The sequence below is a fragment of the Amblyomma americanum genome, chromosome 7, assembly GCF_052857255.1.
Source record: "Amblyomma americanum isolate KBUSLIRL-KWMA chromosome 7, ASM5285725v1, whole genome shotgun sequence".
Lineage (NCBI taxonomy): Eukaryota > Metazoa > Arthropoda > Arachnida > Ixodida > Ixodidae > Amblyomma > Amblyomma americanum.
The window spans coordinates 65,560,396-65,574,970 of NC_135503.1; the positions used below are offsets into that span (position 1 = coordinate 65,560,396).

Below are 14,575 nucleotides of genomic sequence, written 5' to 3' on the forward strand. Positions count from 1 at the left end.
GGTCGAAATAATTACTTAGCCCTCTGCCATGACATGTATATCCTACGTGCAGCTTTAAGCCCCACATGTGCGCGACCACTCTTTGGGACGTAGAGGGCTAACGTGGACTAACATGGCAGATAGACTAGCTGCGCTGCCACATGATCGAAGAGCAAGCGCTATACGTTTAGAAGCGAACTGCAACGGCACATCACACGCAGTTACTCCCCGGTTGTCGCGAAGGCTGTCGTGCAGTTAGTCCCGCTATCTACTACTTAGTCCCATTTTGGTATAAATTTTGCTTCGAATGAACCGCAGCCAATTGAAGAACGCCAAATCGCAAACTCGTTTACAGTGTATTTCACCTAAGAATTGACGCAGCGTTTAAATATATATTTCGAGTGAGAATAGTGCGTTTTTCGGCGTAGCGTTATCAGCGGTGTAGTACATCAGAATACAGATAAGATGTGCTAACTAGCAGGCTGGTTAACTAATATAGAAGAGCGCAGTTTATAACTATTACCATTAGGCTCCTTAATTACTGATTAGCGTGCAGCCCACCGTACGTAATATCCATATCAGTTTTTAGAATTTCGAATACGCGGTTACCTTGGGCGCTGTTGCCCAACGAATGTTGGCTATTTCAACGAGTAACCTGCACTGAAGAGGTTGCTTTGTCTCCAAGCTTCTCGAAAGCGCATGTATTTTGGCGCGATGTAGCCAGACTTTTTTTCGGCCACAGCGTAGATACCTGTTTTTTTTTTTAATGTGCAAAGCCTTAGGTGAAACGCCATGTGTATAATTCGCGGAAAAGCTAGCGGCTTTATTTTTGCCCCTGGGCAAGAAAATTTCACTGCCTGCAACGCAGTGCGTGGTACTCTATAGCAGCCAACTGTCCTGTGCCGACCAAATCCACTCGATCTGAAGTTCTAGACCAATATAAAATATCTGTTCGTAGACACATCTTCGTCGACTCTTGCCCGTCAGCATAGTGCATACTCTTAATATGGCTTTATACGCCTTGTCCTCTCTACCTCCTCGCAGCATACCTTTCTTTGTTTTTTGTTGGCTTTTTTTGGCGGAGAGTCGCTGTCTCAGCTTTTCCAAAATCATAAGCCGTCAGGGCTGTACGTGCTGCAACATTTCATTCCGGGCTGGCTGCACATTCTCGCTCGTCTCTCTCTCTCTCTGTCTGTGTCAGACCCCCCGTGAATATGATGCAAGAAAATAAGGAGAGAACGTCACTAAATCAACACGATTTGGCGCGTGTTGCGGAAAATGGTGAAACAAAAAAATAGCAAAAATGGTCACACGTCGGTGGCCTCGTCACGCATGACAGCCTCCCCGCGATTGGGGACGGGACGGATTCGAGGAAGTCTGCCTCTGCTGCTCTGCATATGCGTGACTGACGGGCCCACGCCATTTCGTTCGTCTTGTTTAGTCTGGCTTTTTGGTCCCCGCACGCGCGCGGAGTGTTTCTATCCGCATCGCACCGTTGCGTAAGCACTCTCTGCTGGTTGCTGGCATTTTTTATGCCTTGCTTTTGCTTTTTTTTACTCCTCCAACGGGTGCGATTCCGAGATGGCAGGGCGCCCTTGGGAGTAACCTCGCGGCTCGGTCACGCCTCGGGTGCGCTCCGTTATTTTATAAGTGACTGCTTTTTGCGATGCCTTGCGCAGTGTATGTGCGCACAAGTGCGGGGCCCGTCTGTCTGGCACGTATGGGACGCCCGTAAAGCACTACGACCGTCTACATGTCTCTCTCGTGGCTGTATAATTCTCTGCTGTTCGCTGAAGCGCCTTACAGGAGCACGGTATGCGTTAGAAAATGTGGCCGACTGGAAACAGCATTTCGGCAAGCTGCGTTAAGTTTCGAAAGTGACTGCGTACGCAGCAGCTCTTATGACAAATGAATGAGGATAACGCAAGCGCTATGTAGTGCGGGCTAATGGAACCCTAGGGGGTCGAAGTCGGTCCGTAGCCCTCTCCGCTTCAGTGACTCACCTTCCTTCCTTCCTTCCTTCCTTCCTTCCTTCTTCCTTCCTTCCTTCCTTCCTTCCTTCCTTCCTTCCTTCCTTCCTTCCTTCCTTCCTTCCTTCCTTCCTTCCTTCTTTCCTTCCTTCCTTCCTTTCTTTCTCCCTCTCCCCCCTTTCTTTCTTTCTTCCTTCCTTCCTTCCTTCCTTCCTTCCTTCCTTTCTTTCTCCCTCTCCCTCCTTTCTTTCTTTCTGGAAGGGTTAATAAAGGCCCTGCCTGCGTTTCTTTTCCAGCAGCTAGTATTTTTTTATGTTCTTGTTTTCGCGGGAAGTTTTTTAACTTTTCCTGTTCGCGCTTTGAGTTGACGCTGAGAGGGGTTTTGGATCCGACCGTCAAGGAATACTGAATAGTCAAAGAATACGGACACCATTACGCAATGGAGCTAGCAAAATTAAATCTGGCGAGAAAAAAAATACCCCTGCATCTTCACTGCTTCGCCAGAGTATAGGGGGAAAAGTCGGGTGTCCCCCCTCCCTGTCACGGCTCGATGGCTGTGCCGTTCTGGTGCCGAGTTCGACCGGGTGGTGCTTGATACCACGTTGCATTTCGGCAAAGAGTGCATTGAAAGGCCCCGTGTGGGGGACACCGGCCTCAGTACGTTCATCCCCCGTCAAAAGCATACAGCCCAAGGGGTTTGCTTCTAAGCTGTTTAGCGGGGCTCCCTAGGGTATCTAGCAGTCCAAAGCTTGGGGGAATTGAATACGCGATGCCTTTCGTCTTTCGAGAGGTTACGGTCGCTGAGGGTGCATAACGAGGCATGAAGCAGGCCTCACAAGCAGGCCCTTTGGTGTACGTTCGCTGTGGCGATCCCTTAGCTCGACTCAGGTTCGTGTTCGCCCCTGGAATAGAGAACAAGAGAGCTATAATACGATCAACTCAAGAAGCGGCGTTTTCCCGCCAAAGGACCTCCTTCTATCCAATGACGTTGGCCGATACTTATGAACTTGCTAGCAGGACAATGCAGGGAGTGGCAGGAGCCGCTTCGTTCGTGTGTTGTATCCGAGTGCGACTGTAAAATAGCTTGGTACAGCGTTTGCAGTGCACGCAAAGCTCCAAAATGTCTGACGGCTCCGGTGCACCAGATATTACCAGTGTTCAATGTGAACCGGGCTCCATCCGAACCGGTGGACTGTTCCTTTTGTCCACCGCGGCGGCGTTCGGCTGCTGAGCCCAAATGACGCGGGATCGAATCACGAAGCTCACATTTCGGCGGAGGCGAAAATTCTGTTGTCGCACTTCAAAAGAACGCCACTTGCACGATCGAAATCAATCCGAAGGTTTTCGCAGCGGCGCCTGTCATGGACCAGGTCGAGCTTGGGGACGGTAAACTCCGCATAACACGTCAGGTTTCTGTACAACTCATTACCCGCCTAACGAGGAAAGAACGAAAAGGAAACGGACGCGGTTTTGCACTTGCCATTTTTCACGCACGTTCTACCATGCCAGCAATTTTTCAGTGCCCTTCGCTCGATCCAACGTGGCCCCCATTTTAGCCCGCTGGTCTGCAGTCGCTGCATCCAACTTCCGGAGCAGCTACATGCCCACCCGTCACGCGCATGTGTGCCCTCTCTCCCAGTCTGCCTTTCACTCTCTCTCTCTCGTGACCTTGAGCAGTCTGGGGCGCTGCTCGGGGCAGGAGCTTGTTTGCGTTGTTGTGTTAGCTCGGCGTCAGCGTTACATGTTTGCGCTGCACTTCACTTCCTTTGGCGCGGTGATTAAATTTCCTCTTCCCCTTTGCCCGAGCACTCTTCGTGACGGCGCGCGGCTTTTCTCTGAACCTGCTTGCTCCCCAAAAGTGGAAAGTTCGTGTTCTCGGCATGGTGGGCAGGTTGACGGAGGGCCTAGGGGTTTTTTTCTTTTATTTTTCTTTCTTTCCTTAGAAGTTGGCGAAAGGACGACGGGCGAAATATAGCGGGAGCTCCGTTCGTATCACTTTGATACAGCTCCGAAATTCTCCCGCTCCCAAGGAGGGAGCTTTTTGTTTTTTGTTCTCATTCTTTAAAGTTCAGTGGTGACGTCGGCGCGCATGGCGTTGCGTGGGAAGTGCTTCCGCAACCAGCAGCACTCTACTCCGAGGCCAGTATGATGTTCGGGCTTACTGGCATGAAAGCTTCGATTTTATAACTTTTTGTTCAGTTTTGTTGTCTGCCCTTTCACAGCGTAAGCAGGAGCGAGTACACATTTCTGTAAAAAGCACTTGCACTGGAAAGCTAAGTAAAAAAAAAAAAGCACGGTATGAGGTGGGAAGGTGGGGGAATCAACGACTGTGAACACATTGACTTTTTCTTTTTCGTTTTGTCCGCCACGCGTTCATTTCTGAGTTCATTGCGTGCGACGTACCCCGCCGCGGTGGCTCAGTGGTTAGGGCGCTCGACTACTGATCCTGAGTTCCCCGGTTCGAACCCGACCGCGGTGGCTGCGTTTTTATGGAGGCAAAACGCTAAGGCGCCCGTGTGCTGCGCGATGTCAGTGCGCGTTAAAGATCCCCAGGTGGTCGAAATTATTCCGGAGCCCTCCACTACGGCACCTCTTTCTTCTTTAACTCCCTCCTTTATCCCTTCCCTTACGGCGCGGTTCAGGTGTCCAACGATAGATGAGACAGATACTGCGCCATTTCCTTTCCACAAAAACCAATTACTATTATTATTATTGCGTGCGACATTCCTTACATGCATCGTTTACCCCGCAAGCAGCATCTCTTGTTCAGTTGTCTAATGTCGCATGGGACACGACCGACCTTCATAGTTAAGCTCGAGCGCACTCCTGATAAATGGCGCAGTTTTATATGTCTGCATTGCATCGTTCCTGCGAAAAAGCGGCTGTTCGGAGTCTCCTCGGCACGCTCCATATATTGAGTGCTCACTTCTCTCTGACTTCCTTCAAAAGAAATGTATCGGCCCTGCAGCTTGCCGACACATCACTACCAATTTCTTTATTCAGTCGACCCACATCTGAGATCAAGACTCCCGCCTAGAATTTCTCCCCCCTGGAAACACTTCATCGCCGAATTCGCCTGAACACAGCATTTACAAACAGCTTGCCATACCGTTTCGTTGAAATGAACAGTCCGCTTTGTGACAACTGCGGCTCGAAAGAAACTCTGGAACATATCCTGCTTGAGTGCACTGCGTATGCTGACGAGCGTGCGTGCTATGAGCAGTGCTTGTAAAAGCGCTCCCCAGTGCCTCTAACAATGGACAGTGTTTTAGGTCCCTTAGCGCCTACCCTAGGCAACAGAGACATGCAATGAACTTTTTGTTTGCGTATTTAAAGGAAAGAGGACATCTCGACAAGCTCTAATTTCATCTAGCATGTTGCTCTCACGCATTTTTCTCGCAGAACGTTGTTAGGCCATTTTTCAGAATTTGTGTCTCATCATTTCATATGGTACATTATTTCTCGCCGAAGCCCCTTAGTAGGAATTTAATGGCCGCGTTTTATGTTCTCCCGCCCCTTTTTTTTTCTTTTTGTGATTAATCTTTCCCGCACTCCTCTCCTTCCGTCTATACCTCCCAAATTCCCTTCCCACGCAGAGTAGCATGCTATCGATTTTTAAACGTCGGCTAAATTCTGTGCTTTTTCATTAAAGGGTTTCTCTCTCTCTGACTCACTGGCCGCAGGCAGTAAGCAGTACGAGCTGTCCTTGTTAGCTCATTACACCGCCTGTTCGCGTACTGACTCTTGCAGACGGTACATCAGTGAACCAAACTCTTCTGTAGCGCAGAACTTGTTGAAAACCGTACTTTTGTCTCCAAGGTGAGTGTTATGCAAGGGAAGGCTAACAGTTCGACCAGAGTGCAACCGTACGGCTTTCAGCCGGTGTGCGTCGCTAAAAATGCGCTCCGCCTTTAGGGATTTCCCAGAAGCGCGCTGGACTTCGAAGAGGTCTACTATATATGGACCTGGCTATTCTTGGCAAGCGGTCGTCAGGGTTGTGTTTACTGCTCGCGGGACGGGGTGCGCCTACCCGTTCGGGTTGACCCGCGTGCACCGCCGAATCGTCCGAGTTGCGTGCGTATACGGGCTGTGGTTTGGCGTCTTTCGGACGACTCTTTTGCACGCCATTATTGTGTGCGCCCTTCTCCTTCCTGCCGGGATCCCGACCGTCGGCGCTTTCAAAAGTGGGACGCCGCGCGGAGATATAAATGCGGAGCCATCACGCGAACGTTGCCTCTCGCAAGCTCAGCACTTTGTGATGATGCGCGTCTTTGTGTGGAACCAGACATGTACTCATCCCCCCACCATCTTCTTTTTTTTATTTGATGACCGGTAGTCGGGGGACAGTCGGTCTGCTGATGCTATTATTTTTCTTATTTCTTTTCCGTCTACTGCGCTCTTTTATCTGTTTTTTCTTTAGCGTGACGGGCCGTTACGTGCTCGCCGAGGGCCTTTCTTTCCTTTTGTTAGCCACGGTTGCTGGGTTGCTTCGCGTGGGTTCTTGAAAGCTTTTAGGCGATGGCTGACTGACTGATGTTGCTGAGAGGCAGAAGGAAAAGGAAAGTGCACGGGCCTGCTTACTGGCTCAAGCCGAGCCACGCTCGCTGCCGCGTTCTGAAAGTCGGAGGGGTAAAGGATAGGAGGAGAGCAAAGAGTGAAAGAAAAGACGCGCCGCGCTAATAGTCCCCGGGCCGATCCCGGAAGCAGTGCAATACCGCGCCGACCCGTGCCAGAGTGCTGGAAGCCAAGCACTCCGCCATGTCCCAAAAATAAGTTTAATATCTTAGGTCCAACGACCTGCTGCAGATATTAAATCAGGTATCGTCCTTTTTTTTTTTCTTTTATGCGATGAGTTCTGTCCTCGCTTTTATAATGCTGCCTTCCGTCGTTCTGCAGCGAGCAAAAATTGGGCCCTTTAAAGTAAGCCTTTGAAGAATGAAAACCTAAAAAAAAGAATAAAAGAGTTTAGATGGCGTTGTCCAGTGTAGATTTTTTTGTTTTGTTTTCAGGTTGTTCTGGGTAGACGGCATAATGTAACGTACTACATTGGCGTTAATTCGCCTCAGCTTAGATCTACTTCTGCGCTTGGTGTTCTCTTTAGGAGACGTCTGTATTAAGGTTCCTGTTTGAATAATTTTTTTTAAAAGTGCAGTACCCCCCTCTCTCTCTCTCTTTGAATTTCTGAGAGAGAGAGAGAGAGAGCGGAGTGTGAGAGAGTGTGTTCCTTCTGTTACCGTTCAGTATTCTGCGCTGAAAGAAAAGATATTTACTGATTAACTGCATCTAACTAGCCCATTTCTCAATCTTATTACTAGTGAGCGCTTCGTGAAGATTCAGGCTATATTCGCCAATCTAAACTGAAATTAACTAGTCGGGCGTAGCGCAAATTTTTCGGAGCAGCACTTGCGCTTCACCGTTATTTTAAACAGCTTCCTCATTTTCAGCGTTTCTTTGCTCTCTCGGTAGTAAATTCCTATGTTCTGCGAGCCCATTAGCGAAAACTATTGCGGCCGTGACCCATTACTCGGAGGCGCCTTGGTCGCTTATTTTCGCCATTTTAAGCTGGTCGTCTTTCTTTGTTTCCCTCAGCACTCAAGTGTGTAGATTTTTTAGGCTAAAGATTTTCACCTTTCTGGGTATGTCAGAGAAATGGCGCTCGATTCGACGTATCGACATTTTTCTCTGTTTTGTTGGCTTCTTTTGTGTGGCGCGTAGATTTCTGGCGCTCTGGTTAGCTCTTGCGTTGTGTGCCCCAGTACGCAGGATTCCATCTCGGAAGCTGTTTTTCTTTTCTGTTTTCGTTATTTTTCTTCACGTCTCTATCCCATTACTCTAAGAGCACTGCCATGGAAGTAGTTCAAGTCTCAGTCCCCGTCTTCCGGGGCCTTCGATCGGAGCTCTTGTCTGGGTGAACTGACGGTTACAACCGGTGCTTCCGCCTCGTCCTTCGGCCCTGTTTTCCTGCTTAAAGCGGCAGTGGATCTCCGAGATAGCGCTCAAGTCAAGCTTCAGTAATGTACAGAGGAAGAGAAACGTCGAGGCTTTTACGCTGCCTGTGAGCGAATCCTGATGAGCCGGCGTTTATATGGGCCGGCTCGTCGGCTGATGAGTTTCGAAACTGGGCGAAGTAATCGAGAAAACGAGGCCGTGCAGAACAGCGCATCGTTCGCTTACCCGTCTTCCCTTTCGCGAATCCTCCATCATGTAAAACCCTGAGCTTTCGCTCTCACGGTAACTGGATCGCCAGAAAATTGAGAGGTTTGAAGAGAGGTACTACATCCGGGGACAGTGTGCGGCTCTTGGCTTCGTCACGCGTCGGCCGCGGCGGAGGGCGGGCCGGTATGATTAAAGAAGTAGTACGGGCTAGTTGGTGCTTTTGAATCGCCTCCTGAAACATGTTATAACTAGCGCTAAAAAAATCACAAGGGACAACGAAAATGTACGGCGGTATCTTTTCGTTGTCCCTTGTGCTTGTTAATAATAATAATATTTTTATATTTATATTATATTTATTTATCTTATATTTATTTATATTATATTTATTTATATTATATTATGTTTATTTATATTTATTTTATTATTTTTATATTTATATTTTTAGCGCTAGTTACCGTGTTTCAGCCGTTAAGGGGTGCACGCGTACTGTACGGAGTTCAGCGTGACTTTGGGTTCATTTAATTCAGCGAAAATTTTTGAGGCACATATGACTGATCTGAACCCTATGCGTGGACATATGTACGCGTGGCTATTCCTTGCGCGTGCATGTGTGTTATCACGTGATGGTCTCATTGAAACGCACAGTCCAACAACTCGTTCCTGACGCAGCAGTCGCTCGGCTATCCGGACAATCTCTGCGAACGCATTGTTAGCACCAGTGAGATGCGAACGCGATAGCGTTCGGGGATCCCCTTGCGCGAAACACTTTGTGCGAGACCGTTTGCAATTAATCTGGCAGCCTGCGCGTTGCCAGTCGCGAGGAAGCTTCTTCGCATCTGTTATTTCTCGTGACATCCGGCGCTTTGCCAACTTTATTGTCTCCCTTTTTCATCGCGGTGTAACACTGGTGCCTCTGTTGCAGTGAAGAAAAAAAAAAGCTTGTGTGGCGTACAGGTGCGCTCGGCTCACCACCCAGGAGGTAGCGTGTCGAGTCCCGGCTAATAATAATAATAATAATAATAATAATAATAATAATAATAATAATAATAATAATTGGTTTGTTTTGGGGAAAGGAAATGGCGCAGTATCTGTCTCATATATCGTTGGACACCTGAACCGCTCCGTAAGGGCAGGGATAAAGGAGGGAGTGAAAGAAGAAAGAGGTGCCGTAGTGGAGGGCTCCGGAATAATTTCGACCACCTAGGGATCTTTAACGTGCACTGACATCGCACAGCACATGGGCGCCTTAGCGCTTTGCCTCCATAAAAATGCAGCCGCCGCGGTCGGGTTCGAACCCGGGAAATCCGGATCAGTAGCCGACCGCGCTAACCACTGAGCTACCGCGGCGGGTTCGCGGCTCGACCATTTTTTTTACCTCACTGCTCTACCAGGTCATGACGTCATTCCACCACCTGTGCGTAGTGCCTCTGACGGCACAAAAGCAACTGCATTGAAAAGAAAAATGGTCCCGGCTCGGCCATTTTTCTTTTCAGTGCATTTGCTTTTGTGCCGTCAGAGGCACTACGCACAGGTGGTGGAATGACGTCATGACGCGGTAGAGCAGTGAGGAGCTTCGTTGCGACCCCGGGGTTCTTGCCTAACTTCCCCTCTAATGCTATCGCGTTAAAAGGTGACACTGTAAGGTAGCGGAATTTTGAAGTAACTTATCAGTTTACCCATATCTCCGTTTGTGTCACAAAAATAAGCAGTGGCGGAACATTTTTATCCATTTAAAGAGAAACAGATCTTCTCTTCTCTATGAAATATATGCAAAGTTAAGTGGGCGGATGAGATTAAAAAGTCTGTAGGGATACGGTGGCCGCAGCTGGCACAGGACAGGGTTAACTGGAGAGACATGAGAGAAGTCTTTTTTCCTGCAGTGGGCGTAGTCAGAATGGTGATGAATACCAAACTGATTCACGTGTGTAAATTGTTTTGTGAACTCCACCTCCGTTTTGGTGACAAGCTCCAACATTCACAAGGCTGTGCAGCTTTTGCTGGACAGCCCTGCTGGTGACTCACCACTTCATTATAGACTGAAACTGAATGTCAATTTCACTTTCGAGCTTCATGGCGGTTCTTTGCGTTCTTTGCTCAGTTGATGTTTAACGCTCGTCCTGTCTGATTCTTTTCTATATGTCTTAAGCGCTAGTCTTGCTTTTCTAATTGGAGAGGCCTTTGCCCTGAAGTGGGCGTAGTCTGGATGATGCTGATGATGGAATGGATGATGGAATATACGCTGGAGGAACCGCCAATTTTTCAGCTGTGTATCTCCTCTTCGATTTATATGAAACGCGGAAACAAATGAAACCTGCTGGAGGCTACACTGTACTGGCGTTCGCGTGACTTACTGCCTGTGGGCGACGTTGTTTCGGCCATGCCGCCTGTAATGACAGCGTTAGCGTAGGCAACGAAGCATGATGTTAGTTCAGCCGGCGCGATCAAGCCGAGCCAAGCAGTCAGCCTCCCCCGCATTAAATGTCAGCAGAAAGTCGCCCACTCGTGGTTGAGCGCCTTCGCTAATGACTCCACCGATGGTGTTGAGGACTCGGAAAATGCCAACAACCTTAAACTCAAGGCGCCTTTTGCCTTGGAGAAATATCCCTTCTCCGAGCCCAGTTTAAACTCACCGAATTAGCAGTTACTGGGGAACTGAGGGCAATTTTCGTTCTTACTTAAATTCGATGATTTTGCTTGGCGTTTTCTTTTTTTGCGTTATTTGCGTTTTTCAGCGAAATGAGCATTCATTTTTGAGAAATTTGGTCGAGTGGCGGGCGAAAAAAATTTCACTTTCATTTTCAAACGTTTGGCGTTGACGATGGCTTCGGGATTGTTGAGACTCCGTGATGACTGATTAGGTGTGGATGGCGATGTGGTCTAGCCTCAGATATCTGTGTCAAAGCATTGTCTGTCGTTGGAATTCGCTTGAGAAATGCCGCTGGCGCGGATACCCGTATTTAATTTAATTTCCTTTCTCTAGCTTGCGAAATGTTTTTTTTTTCTTCCCCTGTGGGCTACGTCCTTTGTCATTTGAAGACTGTTACAAAATTAGGTGGGCGGATGAGATTAATAACTTTACGGCGATAAGGTGACCGCGGCTCGCACAGGAGTTGGGTTAATTGGGAAGATACGAGAGAGGCCTTTGTTCTGCAGTGGGAGTAGTCAGGCTGATCACGATAAATTAATCGATATAGGCCAACGCGAATTTTACGTCCTTCTTCCATCTAGACCGTCGGATACCCGTCTTTCATCATCGGTGGGCCTCTATGCCCATCATGGCTGACTTCTAGACTACACAGCGCCCGTTTCCATAGACTTGGTGAAATATAGTCTACATCGCTGACTTTTGAAGCATACCACGTGGCTTTGGTTCCGCTAAGACCTTTGTCGTAGAAACTAAGCTGGCTCACATCCATCACGCGCACTCGCGGTCGCATTTCTCGCGGAACGAGAAGGAAAACAGAATGATGCTCGCCGCTGCTGCTGTCGCTCTCGAGCCCGAGGCCCGACGCATTGAGCAGCAACAACCTCAGATGTGCCCTTGCCTGCGTTAAGTGGCACGGATCGAGCCCTCGCATGTGGCAAGGCCGCGGAAGAGCCTTCTAAATCTGGCCATCCCAGTTCACATTTCGTGCACACGCCTCGCGCAGGCGTGTCCTCGCTCTATACGCCGTGTGACCTCCGCTCGCGACAGATAGATAGATAGATAAAGAGGAGGAGGGAAAGGCAGGGATGTTAACCAGAAAGGGGTTCCGGTTGGCTACCCTGCACTGGGGAAGAGGCATTAGGGTACTAAAAGGAGGAAGAGAGAAGGGGAAAAAGGCATAACACACACACACACGCACAACGCTGTCACAATTTGTCACTCAATCCAGTCGCTCTCAAGTAGGCAAAGAGTGCCTCTTTCTCCAAAAGATGCTGCGCGTGGCTTCCGGGCGCGGGCTCTGTGTGTACTGTCTGTGACACCCGGACTGTGTGCGCAATATCCTGCACGTCCCCTCGCCATTTACTCTTTTCCCTCTCTCTCCTTACAGCAGCGGTCGTATTGGACGCTGTTACTCGGACGTGTGTGTGTACGATCGCTGACGATATGCGCCCCGCTTCTCCAGGATATGGCCGCTGTCAGATGTTTATAGAACGCGATTTCGATGAACAAATTTTTAATTACGCAGCGTACGGTTCACATGGCTTGAAATTAACGATGCACTATCCGTGCAACTCGTACCCTTTGACTTGGGATACACATATTTGTTCCATTCCAAGCTGCATCCAAACAGGGCGATGACGTTAGGTTTTTTTTTTCGATAATATTGCGTTGCACAATTTGATTGCGGGTGTATAGGCGGTGCTCTTTGTTAGGGGTCACTTTGTTAGCGTGCTGTGAACGATTACTCTGTGGTATTAGTGAAGAGCTTCGTTGTTGTTGTTTTTTGTGTGTTAGTTGTTTCTGACACATGATCCCTCTAATACGATTCCAAATTAAGTGCAAAAGTAGGAACTGAGCGGCTGACAGAGCGAATTTTATTTAGACGGCTTTGTATAGCCGGTTAAAGCTTTGGGGTGTTTGTTGGAAACACGTCACCGTCGTTACGACCGTGGCATTGAATGTTGTTTAGCGTCTGCATTTCTTGTGTGCATACAGCTTTAGTAATTGTGATCTATTGGCTTCATTCAAACTTAGCACGCGAAACACTTTACAGTTAACAAGAGTTGTACAAGGGCGAAGAAAGGAGCTTGAAAACACACACACACACACACACACACACACACACACACACACACACACACACACACACACACACACACACACACACGCACACGCACACACACACGCACGCACGCACACACGCACGCGCACACGCACGCACGCACGCACGCACGCACGCACACGCACGCGCGCGCGGGGTATGCGCAGAGAGGCACCGAGCTGGGTAGCGGGGTGACGTGAAGCCATGCGCTTTCGCTTGGCTCAGCGACTGAAGCGCCCTCTCAAAGCTTTGAAACTAATTCTCGCTCTAGGGTGTAAACCAATCGTTCCCTTTATTCCTGCCCGTGCCTGTATACATGTTCGCTGCTTGTCGAAGAGCGAACGCACGTTCCAGAGAAGCGCCATAACAGAACGAGGCCGGCGTATGTGGTTTGCGTATGCGTGCACGCGCGCCATGATTGATGTCTGGGAGAGGGGGGGGGGGGGGGGGGGGAGGGGCTATTTTTCCGCGCCGCCGGTTCTGCCGATTGAGTTCGGCGTCGGGCGGAGGCTGCGACGGATGCATTATGGATGGCGAGCGAGACGACAGGAAATGCGCACTTGTTTCCGGAAAGGGGCCCTCTACGTCCGCGTAGCCCGCTTCCAGTCGCCGGCCATCCTGCCTGGCTTCCCCGAAAGAGAAAGGCGCGCATGCCCCGTCATGACCTGCTGACGCTGACGGGGCCGTGCCCCCCCCCCCTTTTTTTTTTCTCGCGAAACTCCCGTAATGCTTTAGGCCTGTCAACCTGTCAAGCATTTCTTCTCCCCTCACGATGTGATTCTATTCACGTAACACGCTATAGCCAACGCGGCTGACATTTGAGTTACATGTGCGTTGGTATGTACTCCTTTTGAAATTGTCAGTTTTTTGTTTCCTTTTCGTTTCGGGCACTTTATTGTCGCCGCAGGCAAAACAACTGCTGTTTGTCTTAAGTTTATGCGGAGACATCGCCTTCGTCCTGTCCTAAGCCCCTTGTTATTTTTTGTTCGCGAAGATCCATTAACCGACGAGTATTTTTTCTTCCGGCTGCTTTCAGACTATGGCTATTTGTTTTTCTTTGACCTAAACTTTAGGAAAAATGTCAAGCAGTTTCAAAGAGCATTCTTTGTAGTGAGATGGCTTAGAGTTCTCTAGTTCATACTAATGTAGGTGTCATACAGCTGTTACATTGGACTCTTCGTGGCTGAAATTTTTATTCCCGAGATATTTGGGTGACGCTGAGTGTATGCGTGTGTGTTGTGGTCTTCCCAAGTTAAAAGGGGGCAGGGTGCGCAAGTTGAAGTCATGTGTATCGATGATTCATCACCTCATAATGACAGAGTGAATGCTTTCGCTGCAACCGAAGCTCCTTGGGTGCTACAAAAAAAAAAAAGAAAAATCTGACAGGTATCGCCACCACAGGCTGTTTCCGGAACTAAGCTGCCGTGACGGCAGGGGAAATTTTTGACTAGATGTGGAAAAATTCGGTGTACGGCTCGTCTGGCTATTAGACGTAGGCAATAATACACAGCTAACCCACGACCCTCGACGTCCTTAACCCGGTCATCCGGGCGGTTAGAGTAAACGCCTTTAGGCATTGCTCTTCAGGCGTTTAAACCTCAAGGCCTTCACCCTATAGGCCTTTCACCTAAAAGCCATTGGTTGTCTATGTATACGTGGGGTACTCTGTTGGTGTGGCAGCTGTGCCGAAGTCACTGGAGTTTACGGACCATTTCGCCTGTA

General features: G+C 49.0%; 1 protein-coding gene across 3 annotated transcripts in view; it reads left to right on the forward strand.

Moving 5' to 3' along the window:
* Positions 1-14,575, forward strand: part of LOC144099261 (beta-1,4-N-acetylgalactosaminyltransferase bre-4-like) — a 160,655-nt gene that overhangs the window by 71,654 nt on the left and 74,426 nt on the right. The gene's annotated exons all lie outside the window — the stretch shown is intronic.